The following is a 13,581-nucleotide window of genomic DNA, read 5'->3' as shown; positions in this document are numbered from 1 at the left end:
CAATGCCTTAGCCGAGATGACTGGGATGGCTGGGGGTGGCCTGGGCCTCCCTTTCTCTCTTCCAAGTTTCATCCAGCAACGTAGTCAGATTTCTGGCCGTGCCTCCAGACCATAAGAACATCATGCTTCGGAGCATGAAGTTAGAAGCTCCCAGGAGTCCTTAAGGCCCAGCTTTGGTGGGATGTGTTCTGGTTGAATGTGGCCCCTACCCACTCGGAATCATAGGTTGAAGTTCTAACCTTTGTTGGTTCAGAATGTGCCCTCAACTGGAAGATCCGACTGAAGTAGGGTGGACCCCTAATCCGATGTGATTGGTGTCCTTAAAAAAGGGAGAGATTGGGGCGCCTGGGTGGCTTAGTCGGTTGAGCGTCCGACTTTCGCTTAGGTCATGATCTCGCGGTTCGTGGGTTCGAACCCCGCGTCGGGCTCTGTGCTGACTGCCAGCTCAGAGCCTGGAGCCTGCTTCAGTCTGTGACTCCCTCTCTCTCTGACCCTCCCCTGTTCACGCTGTCTCTCTCTCTCCTAGAAATAAAAAAAAAAAAAAAAAAAGCTATTAAAAAAAAAAAGGGAGAGATTTCGGCATATACACACACACGGAGAATGCCATGTGGAGGTTGTGGAGTTAATACCACCACAACTATCGAATACTAGGACAGAGACCTGGGACAGACACTGCCCTGGTGGTCTCAGGAAATATGGCCCTGACAACCCCTTGTTCTCGGACTTCTCGTCTCCAGAATTTATTGCCTCTAGAGACCATAAATTTTTGTCATCGTAAGCACCCAGTTTGTGGTATTTTGTTACAACAGCTTGGCAAACTAATACCAAAAGGAAATGAAGTCTCCCTCTTGGGAAGGGTGACCTATGTGTACCGGGGGGGAGGGGGGGGCGGATTGTGGGCATCTTTGCAGACCTTCTGCTCCAAGACAGCCCAAGAGTGGACAGGACAACAGAGAGGACACTAGAGATGGGAAGACAAAGCCCAGCTTCTAGACCTGACTCTGCCTGGAACTTGATGGGCGGTGTTAGGGAAGCTATGTAGCTCTCCTTCCCTTTCCCCAGATACTAAGGGCAAGCTTAGATAAGATAGTCTTTCTGATTGTTGTCAGCTTGAAAATGTGCCTTCCAGGGGTGCCTGGGGGGCTCAGTTGATTCAGTGTTCGACTGTCACACTGGATTTTGGCTCAGGTCATGATCTTGCAGTTCTTGGGTTTGAGCCCTGAGGAGCCTGCTTGGGATTCTTTCTCCATCTCTGCCCCTCCCCTGTTCACGCATCTCTCTCTCTCTCACTCGCTCTCACTCTCTATTTTGCTCTCTAAAAATAAATAAAATAAACATTAAAAAAAAAATTAAAAAACAAAAAACCTTTGTGCCTTTGTAAGAGTTCTTTAGCCTGGATCGGTGTTCCCTGGAAGGCCCATCAACCTGATTGCTGGTCACTGACCCCCACCCTCAGTTTCTGATTCTGTAGGTCCAGGGTGAGGCCTGAGAATTTGCATTTCTAAGAAGTTCCCAGGTGATGCTGCTTCAAGGCCAGGCTGTTGGGGGAACTGTTCCCAGGGGTTCTGGGCCCAGTGGGTACAGCCAGCACAGTAGAATCGCCTGGGGGAATTTTAACCAACACTGATGCCAAGCTCTGGTATTTTTCTGAAAATCTTCCTAGGTAATACAAATGTGCAGCCAGAGTTGAGAGCCACTGCTCAAGGGGTCCCAGACTTTTGAGAAATAGTGTAAAAAAGCCATCAGTGGGTACTTCTAAGAAAAATCTTTCCTCAATATGACCTGCATGGGCCTAAACAAAACATAGCTTTAAACAAATGAAAAACATGTTGCTAACTTCCTGAGGTTAAGGAATTTGACTTTTTTTAAATCATTAAAAAAATTTTTTTTTAATGTTTTATTTTTGAGAGAGAGAGAGAGCGTGAGCAGGGGAGGGTCAGAGAGAGAGAGGTAGACACAGAATCTGAAAGAGGCTCCAGTCTCTGAGCTAGCTATCAGTACAGAGCCCGACTTGGGGCTCAAACCCAAGAACTGTGAGATGATGACCTGAGCTGAAGTTGGACGCTTAACTGACTGAGCCACCCAGGCGCCCCAGGAATTTGACTTTTAAGTTCTTGTCACCCCCTTGGAACGCTTTTCTGAACGTTTTGAATGCTTCTTATCCCATCTTCCCTCTCACTACCAACATAGTGATACTGGCCAAGTGACAGGTGGGAGTTCATTCCTCAGAGGGACAGAGAAGAGGAATACCTTTTTCCTATGTCCCCGCCTCAAACAGCACAGATTTGCAGAAGCTCTCAGCCTTAGCAGATAAACTACCCCAGGTGCCTTCAGTAACCTGTGGAACTGGAATTGAAATTACCTTGAACTGAAATTGAAATCCACTGAGGGATCTGGGTGGCTTAGTCGGTTAAGCACCTGACTCTTGATTGCAGCTCAGGTCCCGATCTCAGCGTCATGAGTTCCCGCACTGGGCTCCATGCTGGCGTAGAGCCTACTTCAAAACAAAATGCTAAATCTACTGAGCACCTGCTCTGCCCCCTGACCTTAACAGAACACACAGTCAGAAAAGCTCTGGGCTCTGGAGGGATCTCACAAACTAGTATCGTGAGCAAGCCATGCGCTTAACTTCTCTGTGCTTCAATGACCTCAAACCAAGATAAGGTAAACGGATTCTATCACACTGAGCTGTACGGATGAAGCCATATGAGGTGCTTGGCTAGCACAGTGTCAGACACCTAGGTCATAATGTGTGTACCTCATAATTCCAACCATTTTGTGAAGTAGCGTCCCTGTTTTGCAGATGAGGAAACTGGTACCAAAATGGATCAGTCCAGGGTCTAACTGCTAGGACAGGGCACAGCTGGGACCTGAGCCCGTTTGCTGGGACAGGCCCCCCTCCTCCGTTGGCAGAGAGGGATGGGGGCAGTCAGGAGGCTTGCTGACAGGTGAACCTAACAATCCACAGAACAGCCCCAAACCTGGAACTGAGGTGACAGTAAACAGGGCAAGTTCTGCTGGGGTCAGGAAAGGGAGCAAAAAGGGAAGATGCAGGTGACTAGAATTTCATGTTTTTGGTGGGGAGCAGTGATGGGGGAACGCCTGGCCAGCCCTCCCATTCTTCTGGGAGGCAGAGCAGGTGCTGGGCCGGCTGTTTTGGATCCCCGTGTCGGGCTCTGTGCTGACAGCTCAGAGCCTGGAGCCTGTTTCGGATTCGGAGTCTCCCTCCCTCTCCGCCCCTCCCCTGCTGGCTCTCTCTGGCGCTCGCGCTCTCTCTCTCTCTCTCCCTTTCCCTCTCCCTCTCTCAAAAATAAGCATTAAAAAGAAAACGCTTTAGAGTTTTTCTTTCAACAGATAATAAAATGCCTACTGTGAAGCCTTGGGGTACAGGGGTGAGCATAGCGCACCGGGCTACAAGGACCCACATCCTCTCGGAGTGGCAATAGTGACCCCTCTCCGACTAGAGCTGTGCAAGGAGAGCAATTGGCGGGAGGCCTGGCCTTTGGCCGAAGGGCAGGGGAGGCTCCTCTGAGGACACCTCACTAAAGCTGAGGACAAGCAGAGTTAGCCAGTAGAGGCGGTCCAGGCCAGGAAACAGTCCACAAGGAAGCCCCGGGTCTAGCATGAGGTCAGGCCCATGGAAAGAACTGCAGGAACCGCATGGCTGAGTGGCTGGGGTGGAGGGAGATGAGATCAGTGAGGCAGTTGTAGGCAGTGTTTACAACACGGGTTTACCCCAAGAGCTGTGGCAAAGCCACTGGAGGCCTGTAAACGGTATTGTCATGACCCACATGATGTATTCCTTGCCTAAAATCTCTGAGCCCTCATGCATAATTAATCTCATTGGACTCCCACCTCAATGGCAGAGGTCAAGTGTCTGAGTTCACAGATCTGCCCCCACACCTTTCTCCTTCCCAGACCAGGCAGATACCGCCAGCGCCCAAGTGGACCAATGGGGAGTGATGATGCCTCTGGGAGGGGCAGGGAACCTGGGTGGCTGTCTTGTCTGGTAGCCCTCTTGGTGATAATATCGCTCCCTGCATGTCCAGGACTTCTAAAGTAGCCCAACCAGAAGGAGGAGAATCATGCCCTGAGGGGGCCTGGTGGGAAAATTGCCCTTCCCCGCCCACCTGGGGCTGGGCCGGCCACACAATGGAAATGCCCTACCTGCCTGGGCCTGTCTTGAGTCTCCCTAGGGAAGGGGAGGAGCTCAGACTCTGTGGTAGGGCCAAGTGTGCCCCGCAGGGATGTGTCAGTAGGGAGCAACTTCACAGTTTCAAATGAGCAGGCCCTTGGGAGTGAGTCACAGCCAGTGGTCCTCTGTGGGGGGGTGACGGGGGGAGGGAAGAGGGACCTTGGCTAAGGGTGAGTGTTAGGCACGCCCATCTCCTAAAGCGAAGGGAGAGGTAAGGTGACGTGCTGAGTGTCCATTATCTGCTCAGAGTGGTGAATGCATTTAAGATCTCTCTGCTAGTAAACAGAACTGGGCTGGAAGCCCAAGTTTGGGTGACATTAAGCCTGCGGGCTTTCCATTGAACAGCATTAACCTGGTAAACAGTTTACTTCTTCCCTGGGAGAGCCTCAAAGGCTTCACGGAGAAGGTGAGATTTGCAGAGCCCTTCATCTCAGGTGCTTAGCACTCAGTGGGAGCTTAATAAAGGTTTGGATGAATGAAAAACCTGGCAGAAGGAAGGGTTGCTGCTGAGTCCTGGGGCTGGGGGAGGGGGCCTCAGCCGGCTTCTCCCCAACCTCCCAGGGTGTCAAGGCTCCCCAGTCTCACCTGGGCACCATCTGCCGTCGCGCATGGCCGGTGGTGCTTGGTACTAGGAATTTGGCTACCAAGAGGCAAACGCCATGCCCCTAAAAGCCATGCCCCTAAAGGGCAATTCAGGAGGCCGGGAAGCAGCCGCTCTGGGTAAAGGATGCGGCAGGCGTAAAACGTAGGGAAAGAGGTCAGCGAGGGACACAGGGTGGACTGACCTGAGGGGAGTCCAGGGGAGGTTGGAGGACGGGATCGTGCTCTCGCTTCGCTTCCTCCGCGCCCGCAGCGCAGCCCCGCTCCGCGCCCCAGGTCCCGAGAAGGGAGGACTCCGCCTCGCCCTGCGTTCCCGATCCTGGGGAGGGCGGGGCGGGCACCTGTTGGGGTCGCGGGTGGGGGGCTTAAGTGCCACGGACGCCGTGCGCCGAGAGGGCCAGGGCCCACGGGAATCGCAGTCAGGGGAAGGGCTGGCTGCTGCCGGCAGCACGGTGGTGACCTCCGGGAAGTTTCTGGGCAGCTTTTTCCCTCCGGCGGAGGGGAGGAGGGTGGAGAGACCTTCTCCCCCCGCCTCTACCCCAGCACGCCCACCTTTAACTCCACTCCTATCGCAGGGGCCCCAACCGGGGTGTAGGTTGTAGCAATCCCGTGGGACCCTGCGAACTCCAGGTAATCTTTCCCTCTCGTTTATATTTATATATTTTAATCTGGAAAACGGAGATCGCCCCTACTCCTGCCTCTGAAGATTAAGTCAGAAAACGTAGTCCTTCCTATGAGCTTTAGGAACTAAAGTGACTTTGAAAAGCGAGGGATTATTCACTCATTCAACAAACACCCACAGAGTCTGGGCAATGGATTTGGAGGTTAAGCAGGAACTCACTGTCCAGACAAATCCAACTCAAGTTGCCCTGGGAGCTCTTTGAAAGGGCCGCTGAGCTGGATCTTGCCGAAGAGGCTGGGGTTAGCCGGGTGGAAAAGGAGGGAGGGATTCCAGACGGGGTGGGGAGTGTGTGTGCGCCCAGGGCCAAGGCACACAGCATCTTTTCTCCTTTTTCTTTGGGTAAGTCTAGCGATGCCTAACACGCATCCAGAGCTTACTAAGTAGCGGCAGTATTCTAAGTACTTCATGTACTTCTCACTCTTAATTCTCACAGCTCTGGCTCTTTATTACCCCTCTTTTACCTGATGGGAAGACTGAGGTCGGGAGGTTAAAGGAACTTCCTAAAGTTGTTCTGCCAGTAAATGACAGCTGAGCTCTGGACGCTGGTAGACTGACTTCTAAAAGCCTTAGTTGTAACTATTCAGCATAAGACCTCCTTTTTAAAAAGCCCCCTTACTTTTTTCAACACTCCAAAACCTCTTAAAGCAGTTCCTTTCCTTAAGAATGTCACCCCCCAGGGCGCCTCGCTGGGTCAGTCAGTAGTGGATGAGACTCTTGGGGCACCTGGGTGGCTCAGTCAGTTAAGCGTCTGACTTCAGCTCAGATCGTGATCTTGCAGTTCGTGGGTTCGAGCCCCGCATCAGGCTCTGTGCTGACAGCTAGCTTGGAGCCTAGAGCCTGCTTCAGATTGTGTCTCCCTCTCTCTCTGACCCTCCCCGGCTCATGCTGTCTCTCTCACACAAATAAATAAAAACATTTAAAAAATCAAAAAAAAAAAAAGAGGATGAGACTCTTGATCTCAGGGGTTGTGGGTTTGAGCCTCACATTGGGTGTAGAGATTACTTTCTAAAAATTTTTAAAAAGAAAATAAATGTCATTTGTCATCTTTCTGTCAAGCAAAATTCCAATTCCTTTAGCTTTTTGTAAAAGGGTGTCTGGCTTGTGAGAGCCCAGAGTAAGGTTAGCAGAACATGGAAAGAAGTTTTGGAGGGAAGTATTGAGGAAGGGATTGGGCCCTCCTTGGGTGAACCAGAAATCTGACCTAACGCTCTGCATCTCACTGATCCCAAAAAACCCTAGCAAGGAGTTGGAGAGGACAAGAGCAGAATTTGGGCTCAGAGAAGCAGCTTGCTTTCTCACAGCCAAGGCCAATCTGCTTTATAGAGTTCACTTCCCCCAAGGAAAATGAAGGCAACCTTGATCAAACAGTGACTTTCTGGGCTTCCCCTGCCTTAACCCTCACTTCAAAACAGGGAGGAGGGCATCCACTTTAAGAGACAAAGAATGTTCCAGAAAAGGAGGTGGTGAGGAAGGGAGGTCAACAGGGCTCAAATAGACACATGGCAGCCACGAGCCTCCCCCACACCAACCCTTCACCTGGGTTTTCTCTCAGTAGAAATCTGAGGAAGCATGTCATTCTCAGTACTTATCACCAAAGCTCCTGTGATCATTCTCCAGTGATCTGGGTTCCTTTCTTTCCTAACTGCATTTCACCTGCCACCCCCAAAATGACTCACCTCATCCTTTACCTTCACCATTCAGCCATTTCAAGATAAAAATGCCCATAACCCAACACATGGGAAGGAGGCCAATCTTGGTGACATGGCATGCCCACTTTGCTGTCTGCAACTGAGACTCACCTTGCCCTCCTCAGCCAATTCTGGCACATCCAGCTAGGACCTGGCCTGAGTTACGCCCTAAGTCCTAAACCTTAGCAATCTCTTTTGGCACCTCAACCTTTGGATACCCCAATCCATAGTGACAGGGCTTCTTTTTGAATTCTGGCACCCACTGTAAATCATTTGATGGCTTATCCTAAATGATGCAGTTCTTTCAGAGGACATTAATCCCCAAACAGGGTGGGGAAGTCAATATCAGGAAGATGTCAGCCTCTGAAAGTAGAGCTAATAAATGGAACAGTAGATCGATTCAGCCAGCTGTGGACGAATCCATGCTCAAGGATGCTCTGCGCTGCTGGCAGAGATGAGGGTGTGTCCTCAGACTCCACCTGGGTGATTATTGCTCCTGAAAGGAAAATGATTGCCTGGGTATCCAAGAAAGTTATAATCTAATTGAGGGTGCTATAACCTGAGCTACCACTGGTAACCTGGGAGACCTCCCCAGAACAGAGTAGTGGCTGTTGTGTTCCAAAGTCATGTTTTGATGTATTTTGAATTCCCAGCATTTAAAAAATTGAGAGTCTAGAGGTGTCTGGCTGGCTTAGGCAGCAGAGCATGCAACTCGTGATCTGAGGGTCATGAGTTCGAGCCCCTCATTGGGTATACTTTTGAAAACTTTTAAAAAATAAAAATAAAAAACTTGAGAGGTCTAATGTGAAAACTTGGGCTTTCCAGCTTCTTCTGAAAAATCTCCAGATCTGACAACATGGGGTCCACGTTCCTAAAAGGCACCCATCTAGTAAAGCTAAGCAGCCCTCACATGGGGATGCAGACCCACAGGCCACAGGATTTCCCGCTTTCCACCATCTCCCAGATACAGAGGCTGAGGATCTTACATTTTTGCTACCAGGTTCCTCCACCAGGCCTGCTTCACCCATCTGTGTGATGGCCTTACCTCAGGGCCCCAGGAACCAGCCGCTGTCCAGGGAGAGGTGCCCTGATGAGGTCTCAGTCCCCTTGCTTGCATTATTAACGTACACTTTTCTGCCTGGGATACCCTTCCCTCCATTCCCTGCCTGAGAAATATCTCATCCACTTGTCACCTCCTCTGTGAAACTGTCACTAACGGCTCCAGGCACAGTCATTCCCTTCCTCCTCTGTGCTCCCTTAATTCAGTATGTTAGTCATCTCGCACACTGGACCAGGAGTCAGACCATACAGCCCTTATCTCTTATCCCTGGTGCCCAGGGCCTGACATATAATGCTCTTTGGCTCATAGAGTTCACTCCGTGAGCCTAAGTGGTAGGTCTGGGGGGGGGGGGGGGGGGGGGGGGGGGGGGGGGGGGGGGGGGGGGGGGGGGGCGCGGGATATATGAAAATAGAAAAATTATTTAAAACTTATTTAAAAAATTTTTTAAAAATATTTAGTTATTTTTGAGAGACAGAGTGGGGGAGGAGCAGAGAGAGAGAGGGAGACACAGAATCCAAAGCAGGCTCCAGGCTCTGAGCTGTCAACAGAGAGCCTGACGTGGGGCCCGAACCCATGAACCACGAGATCATGACCTGAGCTGAAGTTGGCCGCTTAACCGACTGGGCCACCCAGGCATCCCTATTTTTAACCTTTTGAAGAACCTCCATACTGTTTTCCAGAATGACTGCATCAGTTTGCATTCCAACGAACAGGACGAGAGGGTTCCCCTTTCTCCACATTCTCACCAAAACTTTTGTTTCTTATGTTGTTAGTTTTAGCATTCTGACAGGTGCAAGGGGGTATCTCATCTTGGTTTTGATTTGTATTTCCCTGATGATCCAGGTGATTCTGATACAAGTGGTTTATAGACCAACTTTTTAAAAGCACTGTTGTAGGGGCGCCTGGGTGGCTTAGTCGGTTAAGCATCCGACTTTCGCTTAGGTCATGATCTCGCGGTTCGTGGGTTTGAGCCCCACGTCGGGCTCTGTGCTGACTGCCAGCTCAGAGCCTGGAGCCTGTTTCAGAGTCTGTATCTCCCTCTCTCTCTCTGACCCTCCCCTGCTCATGCTGTCTCTCTCTCTCTCTCCTAGAAATAAATAAAACATTAAAAAAATTTAAAAAATAAAATAAAAGCACTGTTGTAAGATTTTGAGTTATGGATGTAAGGTAACTATGGCCAGAAGTAGAAATGTCTGGAAGGGTGCACTGACTTTTGTAACAAGCTTAAGAATTTGGTATTAGACATGTTGAGCTTGAGACGATAGTGGAAGAGCCAAATGGAGGGTGTCCATCATCAGCTGAAGAGAAGACACTGAGGCTCAGATTGGAGACCTCAGAGCATGATGCTGACTTAGGTAGTACCTGAAAGTTCATTCACGTGACTCTGAGAGTGTTTGAGCAATTGAAGAAGATATAGATGCATAAGACTAAGGGCCTTGGGGTGCTTGGGTGGCTCAGTCGGTTAAATATCCAAATCTTAATTTTGGCTCAGGTCATGATCTCACAGTTCGTGAGATCCAGCCCCACGTTGGTCTCTGTGCTGACAGCATGGAGACTGCTTGGGATTCTCTCTCTCCCTCTCTCTCTCTCTGCCTCTCCTCTGCTCACACTCTTTGTCCCTCTCTCTCTTTCTCTCTCAAAAAATAAACATAAAAAAAAGAGTGAAGAGTCTTAGAATATCCCCATGTTTAGGGATGGGTGAAGAAAGCAGTGTCAATGACAAGAGATCATTAGTCAGAGAGGCATGTGGAAATATAGATTGATGTAGAATTTATGAAAGAAAGGTGGGAAAGAGAAGGGGAAAAGGGAGAAACATAAGGGAAGTGGGAAATGTCATTTTATCTTATTTTAAGTTTATTTATTTTGAGCGAGAGAGAGAACGCACAGGAGCAGGGGAGGGACAGAGGGAAAGGGAGGGAAAGAATCCCAGGCAGGATCCACACTGTCAGCACAGAGCCCGACACAGTGCTCAATCCTACAATCCTGGGATCGTGACCCAAGCCAAAACCAAGAGCTGGACACTCAACCAACTGAGCCACCCAGGGGCCCCAGAAAATGTCATTTATTATCAATTATACTCCAGGTACTGAGATAGACATTTTGTATATATTCTCTTGTTTAATTCTAGTTGGATACCTCATCCTGACTCCCTTCAGACCAGTCTGCACAAGACATCCATAGTGATCTTCCCAAAGCACAACACACAGGTCATTTCACTCTCCTGGCTAAAACTGTTCAATGATTCCCTATTGCCATCAGGATAGTCTAAACCCCTTAGTTTGTTTTTACAGCTTTTATTTTTTTTTAAGTTAAAAAAATTCTTTTTAGGGGTGCCTGGGTGGCTCAGTTGAGCATCTGACTTCGGCTCAGGTCATGATCTCACAGTTCATGGGGTTGAGCCCCGCGTCGGGCTCTGTGCTGACAGCTAGCTCAGAGCCTGGAGCCTGCTTTGGATTCTGTATCTCCCTCTCTCTCTGATCTTCCGCTGCTCACACTGTCTCTCTCTCAGTCTCAGAAATTTTTAAAAAATTAAAAATTTTTAAAATAAATAAATAATTTTTTAATGTTTATTTTTGAGAGACAGAGGGAGACAGAGCATGAGCAGAGGGGCAGAGAGAGAGGGAGACACAGAATCTGAAGCAGGCTCCAGTTTCTGAGCTGTCAGCACAGAGCCCGACATGAGGCCTGAACTCATGAACCGTAGATCCTGGCCTGAGCCGAAGTTGGACACTTAACTGAATGAGCCACCCAGGTGCCCCAGCTTTTTTTTTTTTAATAACTGCTTTATTGGGATATAATTCACATGCTATAACATTTATTTTTAAGGTACACAATTCAATAGTCACAAAGTTGTGCAACCATTACCACAATTTTAGAACATTTTTTTTTCTTAAGATTTTATTTTCAAGTAATCTCTACACCTGGTATGGGGCTTGAACTCACAATCTCGCTCCACCAAATGAGCCAGCCAGGAGCCCCTAATTTTAGGACATTTTCATCACCCACAAAAGGACCCCATGTCCATTATAAGTCATTTTCCATTTCCGTTTTCCCCAGCCCCTGGCTACTAATCTACTTTTATTTCTATGGATTCGCTTAGTCCGGTCATTTCCTATAAATGAAATCATATAATATGTGGCCTCTTGTGAGCACTTTCTTTCATGTAGCATAATGGTTCCTATGTGCTGTAGCATGTCAGTACTCTTCCATTCCTTTTGTAGTCAACTGATATTTCATTATATGGTTACACCACATTCTGCATATCCATTCCTCTGTTGGGCATGTAGATTATTCTCACTTTTTGGTTATTATAATACTGCTATGAACATTCATGTATAAGTGTTGGCATGGGTGTATATTTCATTTTCTTGAGTATAGACTTAGGAATGGAATTGCTGGATCAGATAGTTATCTGTTTAACATTTTGAGGAACTTTCTCAAAGTAGCTGCACCATTTCACAACCCCACCAGCAATGTATGTGGGTCCCAATTTCTCTAAATCCTCACCAACATTTATTCTCCATTGTTTTTTAAAATTAGAGCCTTAATAGTGGGTGTGAAGTGTTATTTCATTGTGGTTTTGATTTGCATTTCCCTAATAACTAATAATGAACTTCTTTTTTTTTTTTTTAAGAGAGAGAGAGAGACAATGTGGGTGAGGGGCAGAGAGAGAGGGAGACAGAAGACAGGACCTGTAGCGGGCTCTGCACTGTCAGCACAGAGCCTGATGTAGGGCTCAAATTCACAAACCATGAGATCATGACCTGAGCTGAATCCAGACACTCAACCGACTGAGCCAGCCAGGTGCCCTGATGAGCATCTTTTCATGTACTTATTGGCCATTTATACAGCTTCTTTGGAGAAATCTCTGTTTATATCCTTTGCCCATCTTTAATGGGTTATTCAGGGTTTTTTAAAAATCATTGAGTGTAACAATAAACTATTTGTAAAAAAATAAAAAATAAAAAAAAATAAAAAAAAAATCATTGAGTGTAAGACTTCTTTATAATATTCTGAATATGTCTCTTATTGGGTATATGATTTGCAAATATTCCATTTTGTGTGTTATCTTGTCACTGTCTTGATAGTGTCCTGTGAAGCACAGAAGTTTTTAATTTTGGTGAAGTCCGATTTATCTATTCTTTGATTGCTGATGCTTTCAGTGTCATATCTTAATATACTGTTGCCTATCCAAGGTCACAGTGATTTACACCTTATATTTTCTTCTATGAATTTTATAGCTTTTGCTCTTACATTAGGTCTATGATCCATTTTGAGTCAATTTTTTATATGGTGTAAGGTTGGAAGTCCCACTTCATTCTTTTGCATGTAGATATTCAGTTATTCCAACACCATTTGTTGAAAGGACTGCTCTTTCCCACATTGAATTGTCTGTGGCTCTTCTTAAGCTGGTCCTCTCTCAATCCTGTGGCTTCATCTTCTGCCCCATCCTTCCTCCAGCTTGCCCTCCATCTCCTGTCCCACTAAATGATTTGTGTTTTCCCAAATGAACCATGTTCTTTCTCACCTCTGGCCTACTTCTCAGCATGCTGTTTCTTTCACTAGAAAATCTCCCTGACCTTCTTCCCACATTACCTGGCTATCTTCTTTAATTATCTGGCAGGTCTAGGCTTAGATATTGTATTTTCCAAGAAGCTTTTCCTAAGCCCCCAAAAATGTTTTAGAAAGAGCAGGTCTGTGTTTCCAGAAGACCATGTACTTAAACCCACAGGGGCTTTCTTATGTTCCTCGCACATAGTAGGCATTCAATAAATAACTGATGAATGGATAAATACCAGAGGTCAAGGAAGAAGCCTGTTTCTAGAAGAAACACTAGTTAATATTGTATATGGCTACAGAGAGTAAAAGGGAATGAGCTCTGAAAAATGCAGTTGGGTTTTGACTATTTTTGTCATTACAAATAGTGAAGAGTTTCAGTAGCTTTGTGGATGTAGACACCAGTGGGGGAGTTAAGGAGTGAATTGCTGATGAGAAAGTAGAGTTTTAGTTACAAACTATTTATGTCCAAATTTGTGAGGAGAGGAAGAAACTAGACGGGCACTATGAAACAGCTTAAAGGATAGAGTTAAGGGCTTAGTTTTATTGCTATCAGTCCATCTGCTGCTTTCCTGAATTTCAGAGAATTTAACTTCTTTTTTAAAATGTTTATTTATTTATTCTGAGAGAAAGAGAGAGCACGAGGAGGGGAGGGGCAGAGAGGGAAAAAGAGAATCCCACTCAGTCTCTGCACAGTCAACACAGAGCCTGACACGGGGCTTGAACTCATGAATCGTGAGATCATGACCTAAGCCAAAATCAAGAATCCAACACTTAACCGACTGAGTCACCCAGGCGC

This window comes from Hyaena hyaena, unplaced genomic scaffold (genome assembly GCF_003009895.1).
Source record: "Hyaena hyaena isolate Hyena2069 unplaced genomic scaffold, ASM300989v1 scaffold_28, whole genome shotgun sequence".
NCBI lineage: Eukaryota > Metazoa > Chordata > Mammalia > Carnivora > Hyaenidae > Hyaena > Hyaena hyaena.
Note: the sequence above shows the minus strand (reverse complement) of the source record.